The sequence below is a fragment of the Macrobrachium rosenbergii genome, chromosome 12 (genome assembly GCF_040412425.1).
Source record: "Macrobrachium rosenbergii isolate ZJJX-2024 chromosome 12, ASM4041242v1, whole genome shotgun sequence".
NCBI lineage: Eukaryota > Metazoa > Arthropoda > Malacostraca > Decapoda > Palaemonidae > Macrobrachium > Macrobrachium rosenbergii.
The window spans coordinates 10,168,033-10,182,736 of record NC_089752.1 but is presented as its reverse complement, the minus strand read 5'-3'; the positions used below and the strand labels follow the sequence as shown (position 1 = coordinate 10,182,736).

The window sequence follows — 14,704 nt, the reverse complement described above, 5'->3', positions numbered from 1 at the left end:
AATTTGGTATTATTATTTTTTTATTGATTATAAGAATTTAAAACATCAATAATTAAGTATATTTATTCGTATTGTCGATTTTATATAAGAAATGTGCATATTCGAAAAAGATGTTGCACCCATTTAAATGTCTCGTCAGTTGTTGACTGATTTCAATTGTGAGAAGGAGGGGCATTCGAAACGCCGTCGGACATCTCCAACGTTTATTCCTTACTCTCAAATGGGAGGTTACTATTCAGAAGCTTCACCGGTGGTATAATATGTGCTCGTAGTTTCTGTAAGTATTATATACTGTTTCAGTATTTTAAAGTTCATTGGTTATTTGAAGTCGGACATTGCCTAAATTACGGTAAAGTATGATCATGGCTAGTTTATGGTAAGGTATAGTTCTACCAAGTATAGTCTTGGATAATCAATGGTAAAGTATAGTTGTGGCCAATCTACTGTAATAATTGTTTAATAATAATGTTGTTATTACTTGTGGCTTGATATGTCAATTGTCCTGACATATACATCCGGAGGCTACCATTAATTGTAGGACAACTAACTCAGACAAGCTATAAATAACAATTCAAACCTTTGACATAGACTAACACAAGTGTACCTCTTAGGCCCAGGCTAATATTCTAGGCCCATTTTTAGTTGGAACAGGTACATGACGTCGGACAGGAACGAATCTGTATTTGGTAATTCTAAGCCGTAGTTCGCGGTGAGCTAGACTATGGCAACTGACGTTTTCCTATGTTATATTTTACTTGCTTTACAAGAATTTAAAGTAATATTTTGTTGGCCGGCTGTAACTAAACTGTAATTGACCTTTGAAGACCACACTACCGACGGGGTAGATCGAAGCCGGCATTCCATGGCAAGCCCCCCACCCCCCTTCATAGCTAATATGGCAAAATTGTAACCAGTAAATACTCCTAGGGTATGTTAGGTTGGTTTTTTAGGGGTGTTTACTGGTTACAATTTTGCCGTATTAGCTGTGGAGGTGGGTAGGGCGTTTGCCCGCGGAATGTCACATCTACCAAATAACATAGGAAAACGTCAATTGCCATAGTCTAGCTCACCATGGAACTATGGCTTAGAATTAACCTTTATTTTTGGTTAGGGTTGAGGGAAAGGCTGGCTCCCATGGTTTGTTTTAATGTTTCTTAGTAGGAGGTTGCATGGTGTAAACAACTTATTCCTAGTGGATTCCTTCCATAATTGTTAGAATTGGTTCTTAAACTGGTACTCATACTGGAACCCTATACTGGTTCTTATACTGGTTCCCTTTTACAAGGGAGAAATATGGCATTTCAAATGAAAATATAGGGAGCTACATTCCTTTCCCCTCTCAAGTCGTCTTAACACGTCTTGAACAGTGCGATTTGAGCTTACGCAACTACACACTTGGTTACACTTCCGCATTTACGTACGCACACTCGATCATAGAAAATCTGAACTTCGAGTGGTTAATTTAACATCTTGATAAGATGAAAACCAATTCGTTTTTCTAGTCCACCAATTAGGCTATGAAGGGTGTTGTCATTAATTCAAAAGAAGGAATTCCATCATTACACTACGGTGAAGTATATTCTTGGCTAATCTATGTTAAGCTTGTCTGCTTGCAGCTTATCTTTTATTTTTGTGTAATTTTCCTTTAAACTATTTCTTGATAATGGAGTTTTTATGCTGTGATCTCAAGTTTCCTTAATATGATTATACGAAACGCATGCTTAGATCTATCACAATTTTCTTGTTCCCGAGATATTTCCAGCCTTTATGTTCCCCCATTAGCCTAATTCTGATGGGGATGATACTGGTATTAAAGTAAAATTTACAGCAAAAGAAACCTTGCCTCAAAAACAATCAAAATGTACACTAAAACAGGAAAATTATATTTTCAAGTCCAAAATGTGATAATGGTCTAAAGTAAAATTTTACCTTTTTTCTTGTAAATCAAGAGTTGCCAAGCTTTTGTAGAGTCCTATAGCCTACCTTAGGTGAGGTTAAATCAGAGTTGCTGCTTGATTGCTTGTAGGCCTAGGTTTAGCATTGCTTGGCCCCAGTCCCATGATATTGATTTAAGTTGAAGCTTGGCTATGTCCACCACAAACATATAGGGAATCCAGCTGGCCAGGCAAATGGGCAAATGTTACTTTTAAGATTGTATCTTCATGTAAAACTTTGAAGTGGGCTATAGTTTTTGTGATTGGTTTTAAGTGAATTTGATGACTTTGGCATTGTTTCATTAAAAATGCTTATTTACCCCATAATAACCCGACTAGGCCTAATCCATCTCTGTAGGCTAATACTTTAATACTTTAATTTCCCACCAACTTCATGCATCATATTTTTCAGACCATTTACTGTGGCTGCAGACTACTTGTTTTATGTTTTTTTTTCATGGCTCTACTGTATATGTAGGCTAACAAACAAGTGGTAAAAAATGCATAAATCACTTAACTCCTTACTAGACTAACCCGAGATATCTAGTGATCAGTGTTCTAAAAATTTTGGACTTGCCAGGAGATATCTCTTAAAAAAGTTAAATGCTAATATAGGACTAATATGAGATGTCCGTGGATCCAGTGTTGTTTTAAGGCTTTTTGAGATATCTCGCTATATTTGGCATTTGGCAGTGGTACTTTGCTACAGTCGTGAGTTATCGAGTTTGACTTTTTTTTTTTGTGCCAACTACACATCATTAGTAGCACTTCACCAGTCACCCTGGTCTTTTTTTTTTTTTTTCTTGGCTTCTTTTTACATAAGTTTGGCGGTTTTGTTTGTCATCTTAGACTGTTTATATGTTAAGTTGTTGATTTATTATATGTTATATTATTGATTTATCAGGTTGCTGTTGTGTCTTTTGTTGGCTAGTCTCTTGACTACAGTGTATTTTGTGATATGTTGACTAATCGGTGATCTTGAGACTTCGTTCCTTTGTTGTACATCCTCTTTTTGCCTGTTTGTAGGTAAGTTTAGTTGTTTTATAATTACTAAAACTAAGCATACGAGATATCTCGTGATAGACCAAAATAGGTATAATATGTACGAGATAATTTGTTAATGACCATATAAAGGTCTCAAATTGACACATTGTTAAGTATATCTTAGTTTAACCAGACCACTGAGCTGATTAACAGCTCTCGTAGGGCTGGCCCAAAGGATTAGATTTATTTTACGTGGCTAAGAAACCAACTGGTTACCTAGCAACAGGACCTAAAGCATATTGTGGAATCCGAACCACATTATGACGAGAAATGAATTTCTATCACCAGAAATAAATTCCTCTAACTCTTCATTGGCCATTCGGAGAGTCGAACGGTGGGCCAACAGCGTGCTAGCCGAGAGCGCTACCCACCCCTCCAATGAAGAACTTGACACACTGTTAAAAAATAGGTCCTTTAAGAGGTTAACCAGTCAGGGAAACTTACATGGTCTGTGCCCTTAATCAGCATCAGTCACAAAACACATCATGAAGGACAAATATATCACGTGTTAGTCATAGGGATGCATCCTAACTTTACCCATCCCAGCTAAATCTGACTAAGGGTGCTAGGTCCTTAACTGACAGAAGAGAAGAACCCTACCTAACCTGACTAAGAAGACTGTAAGTCAGGTAAAATTAGTGGCAGTGTTTACCCATACCAGTTAGCACCCAGTGAGCATGGTTGTATTTCACTTCAGTGATTTATGGTGTTCTAGATTAGGTTAATTTAGGCAAGGATATGCAAACCCACCAACCCCAGGTGATGGGGAAGTAAGAACCCAGGTTAGAGAAAGTAAGGTTAAAATACACTGCTGTATTTTACCTGACTTAGAATCTGGGTTCTTACTTCCCCATCACGTGGGGGTTGGTGGGTTTGCATATCCTTGCCTAAATTAACCTAATCTAGAACACCATAAATCACTGAAGTGAAATACAACCATGCTCACTGGGTGCTAACTGGTGCGGGTAAAGACTGCCACTAATTTTCAGGTATACCTGTGCAGATGTGCCTACACAGCTGACCTGTGCAGGCACAATAGAATGTTAATGTGTACAGCCTACACAGTTTACTTGCCTGTGCATGCTACCTAAGCAAATAGTTCATCTCATTAAATATGCCTGCATCACAACGACCTGTGCAGGCTCACGTCATCGTTAATGTGGAGAGGCCACTTTTTTGTCTCAGTTCGCTTCCCATCCAGTTTGAAACAAAAGTGCTTAACTTTATTGAATGTAAAAGTATTCATACCTAAATTGAGTGTGTATCAGATTTTTTTTTTTTTTTAATAATACAGCTGTCAGAATAATGTTTATAATTTTGCACATTTTCCACAGAAAAAATATTTGTGTAAAATGAAAGCTGAAAGTGTGAGTGTTATTCCTGATTGTCCATAATATTTCATTGAAATCTATATGAATGATCCTTGTCTAGGGCAAGTAAAATCCAAATATCACAGCTGATTAAGCCCATGCATGTTTATCATGGTTATAAACCACTTATGCAAGTTAGTTTGTAAACGAGAATAAATATTCAATTTTGTATAGCGAAGTAATGTAAAACAAGAATATAGTCAACCCCTGGTATTCACGGGGGTTAGGGACCACAAGCACCCGTGATAAGCTGAAATCCGCGATAAATTCGGTACCCCCGTAAAAACATGTATAACTGCCTCTTTTAATAGTTTAAACACCAAATAGGCTATACCTTAAACTATCATCCTACACCACGTATACTTTAAACTGTCAGCCTAAAACACTTTATTATCATTTCAAAGTCATTTTACAACATTACCCTTAAAAACACATGGCTTACAGCTACATGTGAAAACTAATCAAGTTCTCCCTATATTCAGGCACAGCCATTTTCATTCACACAGTATTCAAGTTGTCCCATTTTTTTTTTTTACAGTAGATAGGGGAAACATTGGGAATTCAGAAGTAGAGTTAAGTACTGTATCTAAATATTTAAATGTGCATTAAAAAAAATACCAAATTATAAATGCAATCAACAGTGATAAAATATTCACGTGTGTGCTGTTGTGTGTGTTAAAAATACTTAGAATCATCTAAACTTTTAATAAAAATGGTACAGTAAATCGGGTAAAGCACTCATTCGTATGTGTCGTGAACTTCTTGGAGTTTTAGTTTTGTATTTTTATATTTCATTACAGGATATGTATAGTACTGAGAAAGAGAGAGAGAGAGAGAGAGAGAGAGAGAGAACTGAGGTATGTTTACATTGGTAAAACGAATTAGGAAACGGCTGTTTTGTGATTTTGAGTGATTTTACTTTAACATAAAGTATGTTAGTTAACCTTTGTATATGGGTTTTACTTGTATGTAAAACATTAAGAATAATAATTCCATTAATACATTCGGTTCTTTTAGCGACTAAAAATTTACTTTCCTAATTCTTTTGGTATTTGGCTCAATCAACTGATTCTGAGAACGTAAACGTTGCAAATGTCGGGATAATCTTTTTTTTTATACAGATTACATTGATAATAGATCAGTATAATGATATAGTATAAATGGATTCTGTAAGTGAAATAACATTTTATTGATATTTTGCTATTTACATTAGTATTAATATTTGAAAATTAGTAAGTCATTGTAACATACATAAGTATGCATGCACTCATTAGTATGCATTGTGAACTTCTTGGAGATTTAGTTTCGTATTTTTATGGTTATGATACAGTAATTCATATTTTTTTAAAGGGGAGAGAGAGAGAAAACTGAGATATATGTTTACAGCTGTTTTGTGATTTTGAGGGATTCTACTTTTTAAGAAAAAAAAACACAGTATTTGTATTTTGCTGTGTGTACATTAATATTAATATTTGAAAAATTACTATAGAATTTTTTACCATAAAGAATGTATTTAGTCACGTAAATAACATGAAAATACAGTAATTAGGAAATATTGCTCTATGAAAAAATCTGCGAATTAGTGAATTTTCCATGATTTGTTTGGATTTATGTTCCACAGAAAAATCCGCGACTTAACTGAAGTCGCAAATGCTTAACCACTGTAGGCCTATTTGCGTCTCTTCATGATTATGCAATATGTATATAATTTAGTTTCAAAATAAAAAAAATATGATTGAATATAGTAAATGAACAAAATTAAACAAAAGTAGACCGTGTGTGTTTACTCATTGTTAACATCATCTGTTAACAATTGATAACAGCCACTCCTTCACTAGATATAATTTTTAGGTGTTTATAATTTTTAGTTGCTGTCAGCAAACCAATTATGGCCACAGCATCATCTGTTGACGGCATGGCTGCCACAGAGAAGTGAGTATAACAACTATCATTAGTGAGTGGTGCAGGTCTGCTTGTGCAAGTATATCAGAAGATTAGTGGTGGCATTAAGGGGTAGGAAATACAGTAAGGCTGTTCATGATTAATAAGTTTGTATGAAAACATGTTTTCCTGCAGCTTTTAATAAATTGCTTGTTTTATCTGGTAGTTTGGAGCTTTAGCATTAACTGTATTATGTTCTGAAGCTGGCAGCTGGATTTGGGATATGGTGACAGTATTTATACCTGGAATGAAGGATGCCATATACTTGAATTTTAGTTCAAGAAATCTATTCTAGGGCCCTTTTGTGATTTTGGCCCTTTAAGAAAAAATGGAATTTCAACTCCCCCTATACACTATTATACTGTACAGTATACAGAATATAGTTTCCAGCATTAGTCATTTTCATTTTATTTGATTAGTTGAACAGAGATGGATTTACGTGAGTTCAGTTTTGGCACAAATTTTAGAAGGAAGTATTGTATCGGGGTGTGCATGCTGTGTTAGATCTCTGATGATAGAGTGCATTCTGCTGTACTGTCCAGATATTTTGATCACTATTTTACCTCTGGTAAATGTTCAGCTCATATTCTGAAGGTTGAGGGTGATAGTGGGGCCTTCATCCAACATGTAGAGACTGGAATTTTAAATCAAGTCAAGGTTTTGTAAATTACTCTTTTGGTCCCTTGTTAGCGGCATTTGAACTGTACTACTATATATTAATATGCTGTCCAGTTCCCTCCCAACTGCTCAGATGGTGAATAATTGATAGTCTCATTGGGAACTTAATGAGTTGTCTAAAGTAGCTCATGTATTCCGTGTGTGAGGATTTTACTGTGATCAGCTTCATCAATGCAAGACTGAAAGGACAGTTTTGATCTTAATTATGGCCTGTGGTAACCAAGCAAATGTTGATGACATGCAGTAATTTGTTAGTACAAAATAGGAAGTCTTTAAAATTTAAATGAAATTTATTTTCCCCTTAGGCTTGTGTCCCTATGGGCTGTAAAAAAAAAATTGATCTACCATTTTTTCTTTTGAGCACTAAATTCATCATAACTGGCACTAAATTAAGATTACATTATGACAATTACCAAAATACTAATGCTATAATTCTCAGTTTTTACTTAAACTTTTTTTTCAGGAATTTTTCATTTTTGAGGAAGAACATCTTGCAATTAATTTCCAGTTTTATTTATGAGAAGATTAAGGGCATATGCAATTTTGTTGAAATGTAATAATATATTTCTGGAAAAAATGGATAGAGTTCAGTGCATTTTTGAAGGGTCATTAACCCTTAAACGCCGAGCCTCTATTTACAAAAGTGTTCACTATATGTCGCGGCTCGAGTTAGCTACTGGTTTAGAAAAAGTTTTAAAAAATCACAGCACACTTAGTTTTTAGGAGTTCATTTTTGTTCTTTTTGTCATTGCCTGAAGTTTAGTATGCAACCATCAGAAATGAAAAATATCATTATCATATATAAATATTGAAATATATGACAGCAAAAAAATTTCATATACTGTAATTGTATACAAATCATGCTGTGAACAAAACGTTAAAACTAATGAGTTATATTTTTTTTCTTTTGTATTGTACACTAAATTGCAATGATTATGGTATATTACAAATTAAACGATCATAAAGCAACACAGAGAAAATATTATCACAAAATGATGCATGAATTGCACGCCGCTGGATGTAAAAGTTTTTTTTCAAAATTCACCATAAATCGAAATATTGTGCTAGAGACTTCCCGTTTGTTGCAAAAACGAAGGTGATTGATTGAATATTACTAGACTCTTAAGTGTTTTAGCTACAATTGCAGTTTTTTGACCATTTGGGTCGGTTAAAGTTGACCGGTTAATTGAATTTTTTCTATTTTATCGTGATTTATATGAAAAATATTTCAAACTGATAAAACTACAACCATGAGTTATTTTTGTTGTATTCTACATGAAATTGCACACATTTTCATATATAAAACTTTATGTAATGACTAATATAAACGGTAAACATTATGACAAAGTGGACGAAAAGAATTTCTGAGATGTTCGCCGAAAGTTATTGTATGGACGAAGGGAAAAGTTTTTTCAAAATTCACCATAAATCGAAATATTGTGCTAGAGACTTCAATTTGTTGCAAATGAAGGTAAAATGATTGAATATTACTTAGAATTAAGGAGTTTTAGCTATAATTGCATTTTTTCGACCATTTAGGTTGTCAAAGTTCACCAAGGTTGAAATTTTGGCACTTTATCGTGATTTATATGAAAATATTTCAAAGCTGATAAAAGCTACAACCATGAGTTATTTTTTGTTGTATTCATGAAATTGCGCACATTTTCATATATAAAACTTTATGTAACGACTAATATAAAACTGTGCAAAAATTAGTGACAAAGTGACGAAAGAATTGAGATGTTCGGCCGAGCACGCACGTGGGACGTAAGGAAAAGTTTTTTTTTTAAATTCACCATAAATCGAAATATTGTGCTAGAGACTTCCAATTTGTTGCAAAATGAAGATAAATGATTGAATATTACTGTAAGGTGTCAAAGAAACGAGCAGGTAAAAGTTACTGCTACTTTATTACAGATCCAGGCAGTTTATAGCAGCCGACTTCACTGCCGCCCTTGAGAGACAATGGAATTGACTGTGACCTGAGGTCTAAAACAATAAAACAATATGCAGTGAACGAGTATAAATTACAACACAAAAACATACAGAACTACAATATGGATACAGTCTTGATGCCTGTGAATGAAGAGCATGTGATACACAATGTGTGACATTTGTATAAATAATGCATAAAGTAAAATGGTTAAAAATATGTGACCTGGCACGTTTTAGGCGTGACTAATTGAGTTTAAGAGAAATGGGAAGTCACCAAAGAAAACATGCTCACGGGAGACTTACCAATGGCGCCGCCAAACACTACGCCGGGCGCCAATGTGGTGACTTTACAAATACTCCCAAGATGAGGGACGCGCCTGACTAATCCCCGTATCTGCTGGGACGCTTGAAGGGCGCCGCGTCCTGAAGATAACGGAGGGGGCCTGCCCGGGTGAGGTTGTTGGTTGCGCGTCCCTTCCTGGGTGTCGCTTGCAGGGGTGAGGGCGCGGCTGGTGTGCGGTTACGGAAGGGGTGCCGCGTCGCTGTCGGGACTTCTGACAGAAAGGCGGCTTTAAGCGTCTATTGAAACCCAGTCGCCCTGCCGGGGAGTGCCAGCTGGAACGCCTTGCTGTTTCGCTCCAGCACGCCGGAAGGGTCCCCGCGTAGGGCTTGGTTATGGGATTTGATCGCATCGACTTCCACTAAGACGCGGTAGTGGATGACAGCTGTGGCGGCATGAAGGTGGTTGCTTTGTCGGCGTATGAGCGCCTCTGCAAGGGGCGAACTTGCCGCCACGCCGCTGGAGCTCTGCAGTGATGGGGAGTGGCGCTCATCCGTCACGCAGTTCTCCCGCACCACGAGGGGTTCTATAGGTTTGTTTGGCTGCAGATGGGGTGCCGCGGCTCTGGGGGCGGTTCTCAACCCGAGAGGACCCACGGCAGCTGATGTTTCAGTCCTCGGTGTGCAGCGGGCGCGAGGGATGACTTTAGGGACCTGTGGAACTGTTTCACCAGGGCCGCTGGTCGCTGGGTTGTACGCTGTGGTGGTGTGGTGCGTGGTTCCCAGCAGTTGAGCTAGGCAGACCACAACCGGAGAGTTGTGATGTGGTCCGGGCCGGGCTGCCAACCCAACTGGAGAGCAGGGCCTCGGCGCACGCCGCTGGCGGTGGCTTCTTGCATGGGTGTGGCTCGGGCCACCTCGGCCGAATGGTCTACCACCGTCAGGAGGTATCTGATCCGCCTGATGGGGAAGGGCCCCACATCGCCGATGTGGATGTGACCAAGCGCGCCCCTGGCTGCGGAACTCGCCTACCCTCGACTGCGTGGTGACGCACCCACCTTACTGGTCTGGCACCGCAGGCACTGCTTTGCCCAGGCCGAGCGTCCCTTTTGCACCGTGCCAGACGAACTTTTTTGAAAGTAGTCGGGCCGTGATCCCGCCGAGGGGTGCAGAGGCTGTGAATTATGCCCTAATACCTGGCGGCGCGTGAGGCTGGAACCAAAGGGTGGAGCTGACCTGTGCTGATGTCGCAGAGCAGGCTGGGGCCTCGGGGCGAGGGTCACGCCCCGCCACTTGAGGGACGGATGGCGTGCGGTATGTTGGGTTTCTGGGTCAGCGGCCTGTTCCTGGCAAGGTCCTGTAATCTACACTAAGCTGCACTGGCGCTCAATTCGACTCTGGAGAGGTGTCTGCTACGTATTTTTCTTTGCCAGGGAGGTACCTGACGGAACAGGTAAATTCGGCTATGGCTGAGAGGTGGCGCTGTTGTCTGAAGACCATGCGCCCCCTGCTTCGGTGGAAGGCGTGAACCAGTGGCTGATGGTCTGTGAAGATTGTGAAGGCATCCTCCAGGAGGAACTTGAAGTGCCGAATGCTGGTACATCGCGCAGAGTTCCTGTCGGCTGTGCTGTAGCGGTCTCTGCGGGATTGAACTTTTGCTGAAGAAGGCGATGGGCTGGGGCGCCGTTGATGATTTGCCCAGAACAGCACCCGCAGGCGCTTAACGCTACGGGCGCCTGTCGTCAGCTGGAGTGGGGCCTTGGGATCTTGGTGTCAAGGCGGTTGTGGGCGAGGGCGGTCTGGCCAGGGAAAAGGCCTGCTGCTGGCTGGGTCCCCAAGACAGGGACTGCTGGCCTTTTTAGGACTCCCACAGGGGCCGTGGTGTGCGCGATCCCGGGATGAACCTGTAGAAGTTTACCATCCCAAGGAACTCCTGGACGGCCTTGATGGAGGTGGGTGACGGAACCTGGCTGCGGCTGCTACTTCGGGATGTAAGAGGGCGGATGCTGTCGGAGACACCCCGTGACCCAGGAATTCTGCTTTCTGACACTGAAGGTACACTTGTCAAAGCCGGACGACGAGGCCGCTCTCTTGGAGGCGCTGGAGGACGCCCTGATGTGTCTCTCTGTGTTCGCCAGACCTGGAAAATATGAGAATGTCGCCGACTTTAGCAGACAGAACTTTAGGTCCCCGAGGATGCTGTCCATGAGCTGCTGGAAGGTGGCCCCGGCGCGCTTCTCAGCCCGGAAGGGGAGAAGGCGAACACATAGGACCCAAGGGCTTGATGATGGCTGTCTTGGCATGTCCTCTGGGCTAACAGGTACCTGGAAATAAGATTTAAGAAGGTCCAATTTAGTGAATATTTTGGCCCCGTGGAAAGGAGGCCGTGGAGGTCCTGCATGCTGGGTAGAGGGTAGTGGTCGGGCTCTGTTACATGTTGAGCCACCTGTAGTCGCCGCAGGGTCTCCAGGAGCTGTCCGGTTTCTGCACCATGGAGGGGGAGGCCCATGGACTGGAGGCTTTCCTGCAGATGCCCATCCGCCCATCTCTGCGAATGCTTTTTTCGCCTCCTGAAAGCGCTGAGGGGAAGCATGGAACTTTGCATGTGTCGGGGTCCCTTTAGTCGTTATATGGTGGTATATGCTGTGCTTGGCTGGCCCTGGGACTGGCTACGGCTCGCTTAAAATACTCAGGGAATTCTGACAGGTGTGCATACTGGCGGGGGCGACGGCGCTGATGGTGGGTCTGGGTCCCGCTGTTAACGTGGAGAGACCGGCAGAGTCAGTATCGAGGAGGCGCTTTTGCGCTCACGCCAAATCAGCAGGCCGGCGCGCCAGAAAAATCGCGCCTCAGGAGTGGGGTTCCTACGTCCGCGACGATGAAGTCCCAGGAGTAACCCTGGGCCAAGGATGGAGATCGACAGGTCCTGGTGCCGAGGGAGAGATGGGGGTTCCGCTGGCGCCGCAGAAAGCAGCCGGTCTGGTGTCTGTTGGGCGGCGTCCTCTGGATGCTGGGAAGACCGATTTAAAGGCCCCTGTGTCGATCGCCAGCATCATCCTGCCGGAGACGGTGTCGAGGACGTAAAACCTACTGTTTTTGAGGCCCTGGGTTCTTCGCCGCCATGGCGGCTGTCCTGCTGGCTGCCGCCACCCTCGCTTTTTGAACGGGCGAACAAGCAGGGCGGCAGGCAGTTACGGGGCGCTATTTCCGAACCACTTGTGGTAGCGACAGAAGCCCCGGACTTCCATCTGCTGTGGTTCGGTGGACGCCTGTTGGCGATGGCGTTGACGGGCTTTCTTCGCCCTCTTAAGGCTGGACGAGCTGACCGGCTGTGTGGCTGGTTTTAGCCGCAGTGAAGCCTTGACGGAGTCTGTGAGATGTTGCCGCCTCTATGAGGTCCTCGATAGGCATGGTGTAGGTGAGCGATCTGGCTGCGACCGGGAGGAGTTGGCTAAGGTAGATTTTCCCGTGAAGCTTATCTCCCGCCGCTTCTTTGTGCACTCAAGTCTGGTAGGGACAGAGATCCACGCACCATGCTCCAAGCGCCTCTTGAATTGAGGTCGGGCGCGGGTTTATGGGCAAGGTCGATAGCACGGGCGTGCCCGCTCGGCAATGGGCAGGAGCAAGCTTCGAGGAGGAACTTTTGTGGTGCTGTATGTGAGGGTGTGTTTCGGGTACTCGCAGATGAGTTTTCTATACACGCCCGAAGGGCGTTGAGCACTGTGTCGGCCTGTAGGATTTCGGTCTCACAGGTCCGATTCTGAATGGCTTTCCACCCGCGCAGCCACATCGATGGGTTCCCCTGCATAAACGGGCAGTTTTACGTGAGGGCGGCCGCGCGATTGTGTTGCCCGGCCGTCGGTTTTCGGGCGCTGTGTGGAGTTGTGAGGGCCTCGGCGTCGGGCGGGCGTGATGGGAGGTAGGTAAGTCTCCGAGTCCGCTGGGTCCGGCTAACTGCATGAAGGGGGGGATATCCGCGCCCATGCTCGCCTCCTTTGACCCCTTACTGGAGTGGGGTACTCGTCAGTATGCACTTTTGTGCGCCGGGTGGTTCCGCTAGTGACGCTGGTGGGGTACGCCGACGAGTCAGCACGCCAAACGCTGGTTACAGCGCCGTGTTTAGGCCGCTAAGAGCGCTTTTTGGAGAAATCCTGAGCCAAGACTAGGTCGCTGTCGGTCCGCATGGCTCCGGATACCCGGGGTCACCACTGTAAGGTGTCAAAGAAACGAGCAGGTAAAAGTTACTGCTACTTTATGGCAGATCCAGGCAGTTTATATAGCGGCCGACTGACGCCGGCCCTGAGAGACAATGGAATTGACTGTGACCTGAGGTCAAAACAATAAACAATAATATGCAGTGAACGAGTATAAATTACAACACAAAAACATACAGAACTATAATATGGATACAGTCTTGATGCTCAGAATGAAGAAACATGTGATACACAATGTGTGAGATTTGTATAAATACGCATAAAGTAAAAATGCGTGATCTGGCACGCTTTAGGCGTGACTAATTGAGTTTGAAGAAAATAAGTCACCAAAAGAAAACATGCTCAGCGGAGACTTATTTAATGGCGCCACTAAACGCTTACGCCAAGGTTAATGTGGTGACTTTACATTACTAGAATGTAAGAGTTTTAGCTACAATTGCGTTTTTCGACCATTTCGCTGAGTCAAAGGACCAAGGTTGAAATTTTGGCACTTATTGTGATTTATAGGAAAATATTTCAAAACTGATAAAGTTACAACCATGAGTTATTTTCTGTTGTATTTACATGAAATTGCGCACATTTTCATATGTAAAACTTTATGTAACGAATAATATAAAACGGTGCAAACATTATGACATAGTGACGCAAAGAATTTCCGAGATGTTCGGTCGAAGTTATCACAAGGCATGAGGTAAGGAAAATTTTTTTCAAAAATTCACCATAAATCGAAATATTGTGCTAGAGACTTCCAATTTGTTGCAAATGAAGGTGAATGATTGAATATTACTAGAATGTAAGAGTTTTAGCTTACACTATGCTTCTTCAACCGCTTCGTCGAAAGTTGAGGACCAAGGTTGAAATTTTGCACTTATCGCGGATTTATATGAAAATATTTCCAACTGATAAAAGCTACAACCATGGTTTGTTTTTTGTTGTATTTACATGAAATTGTGCACATTTTCATATATAAAACTTTATGTAATGGCTAATATAAAACGGTTCAAAATTTACAACAAAATGACGAAAGAATTTATGAAATTTTTGGCCGAGTTACCACGCGAAGGTAAGGAAAAAGTTTTTTTCAAAAATTCACCATAAATTGAAATATTGTGCTAGAGACTTCCAATTTGTTGCAAAATGAAGGTAAATGATTGAATATTACTAGAATGTAAGAGTTTTAGCTATAATTGCGCTTTTTTACCATTTCGGTCGAGTCAAAGTTGACTGAGGTTGAAATTTTTGTAGTCGACGACGGTACATCCACTCGTCACCCAACAGACAATTTTAGTCGACTTACGATACGTCCAGT

The 14,704-nt window shown here is 41.8% G+C and overlaps 1 protein-coding gene across 2 annotated transcripts in view; it reads left to right on the top strand.

The window, feature by feature from the left end:
* The first annotated feature begins 134 nt into the window (after positions 1-134).
* Positions 135-14,704, top strand: part of LOC136844381 (uncharacterized) — a 74,669-nt gene continuing 60,099 nt past the window's right edge. Inside the window, exon 1 of one of the 2 annotated variants that reach the window (XM_067113465.1) lies at positions 135-277. The gene's annotated coding sequence lies outside the window, so the exon portion shown is untranslated. The remainder of the gene's footprint in view (positions 278-14,704) is intronic. The other variant, XR_010854855.1, reaches the window with a different exon arrangement.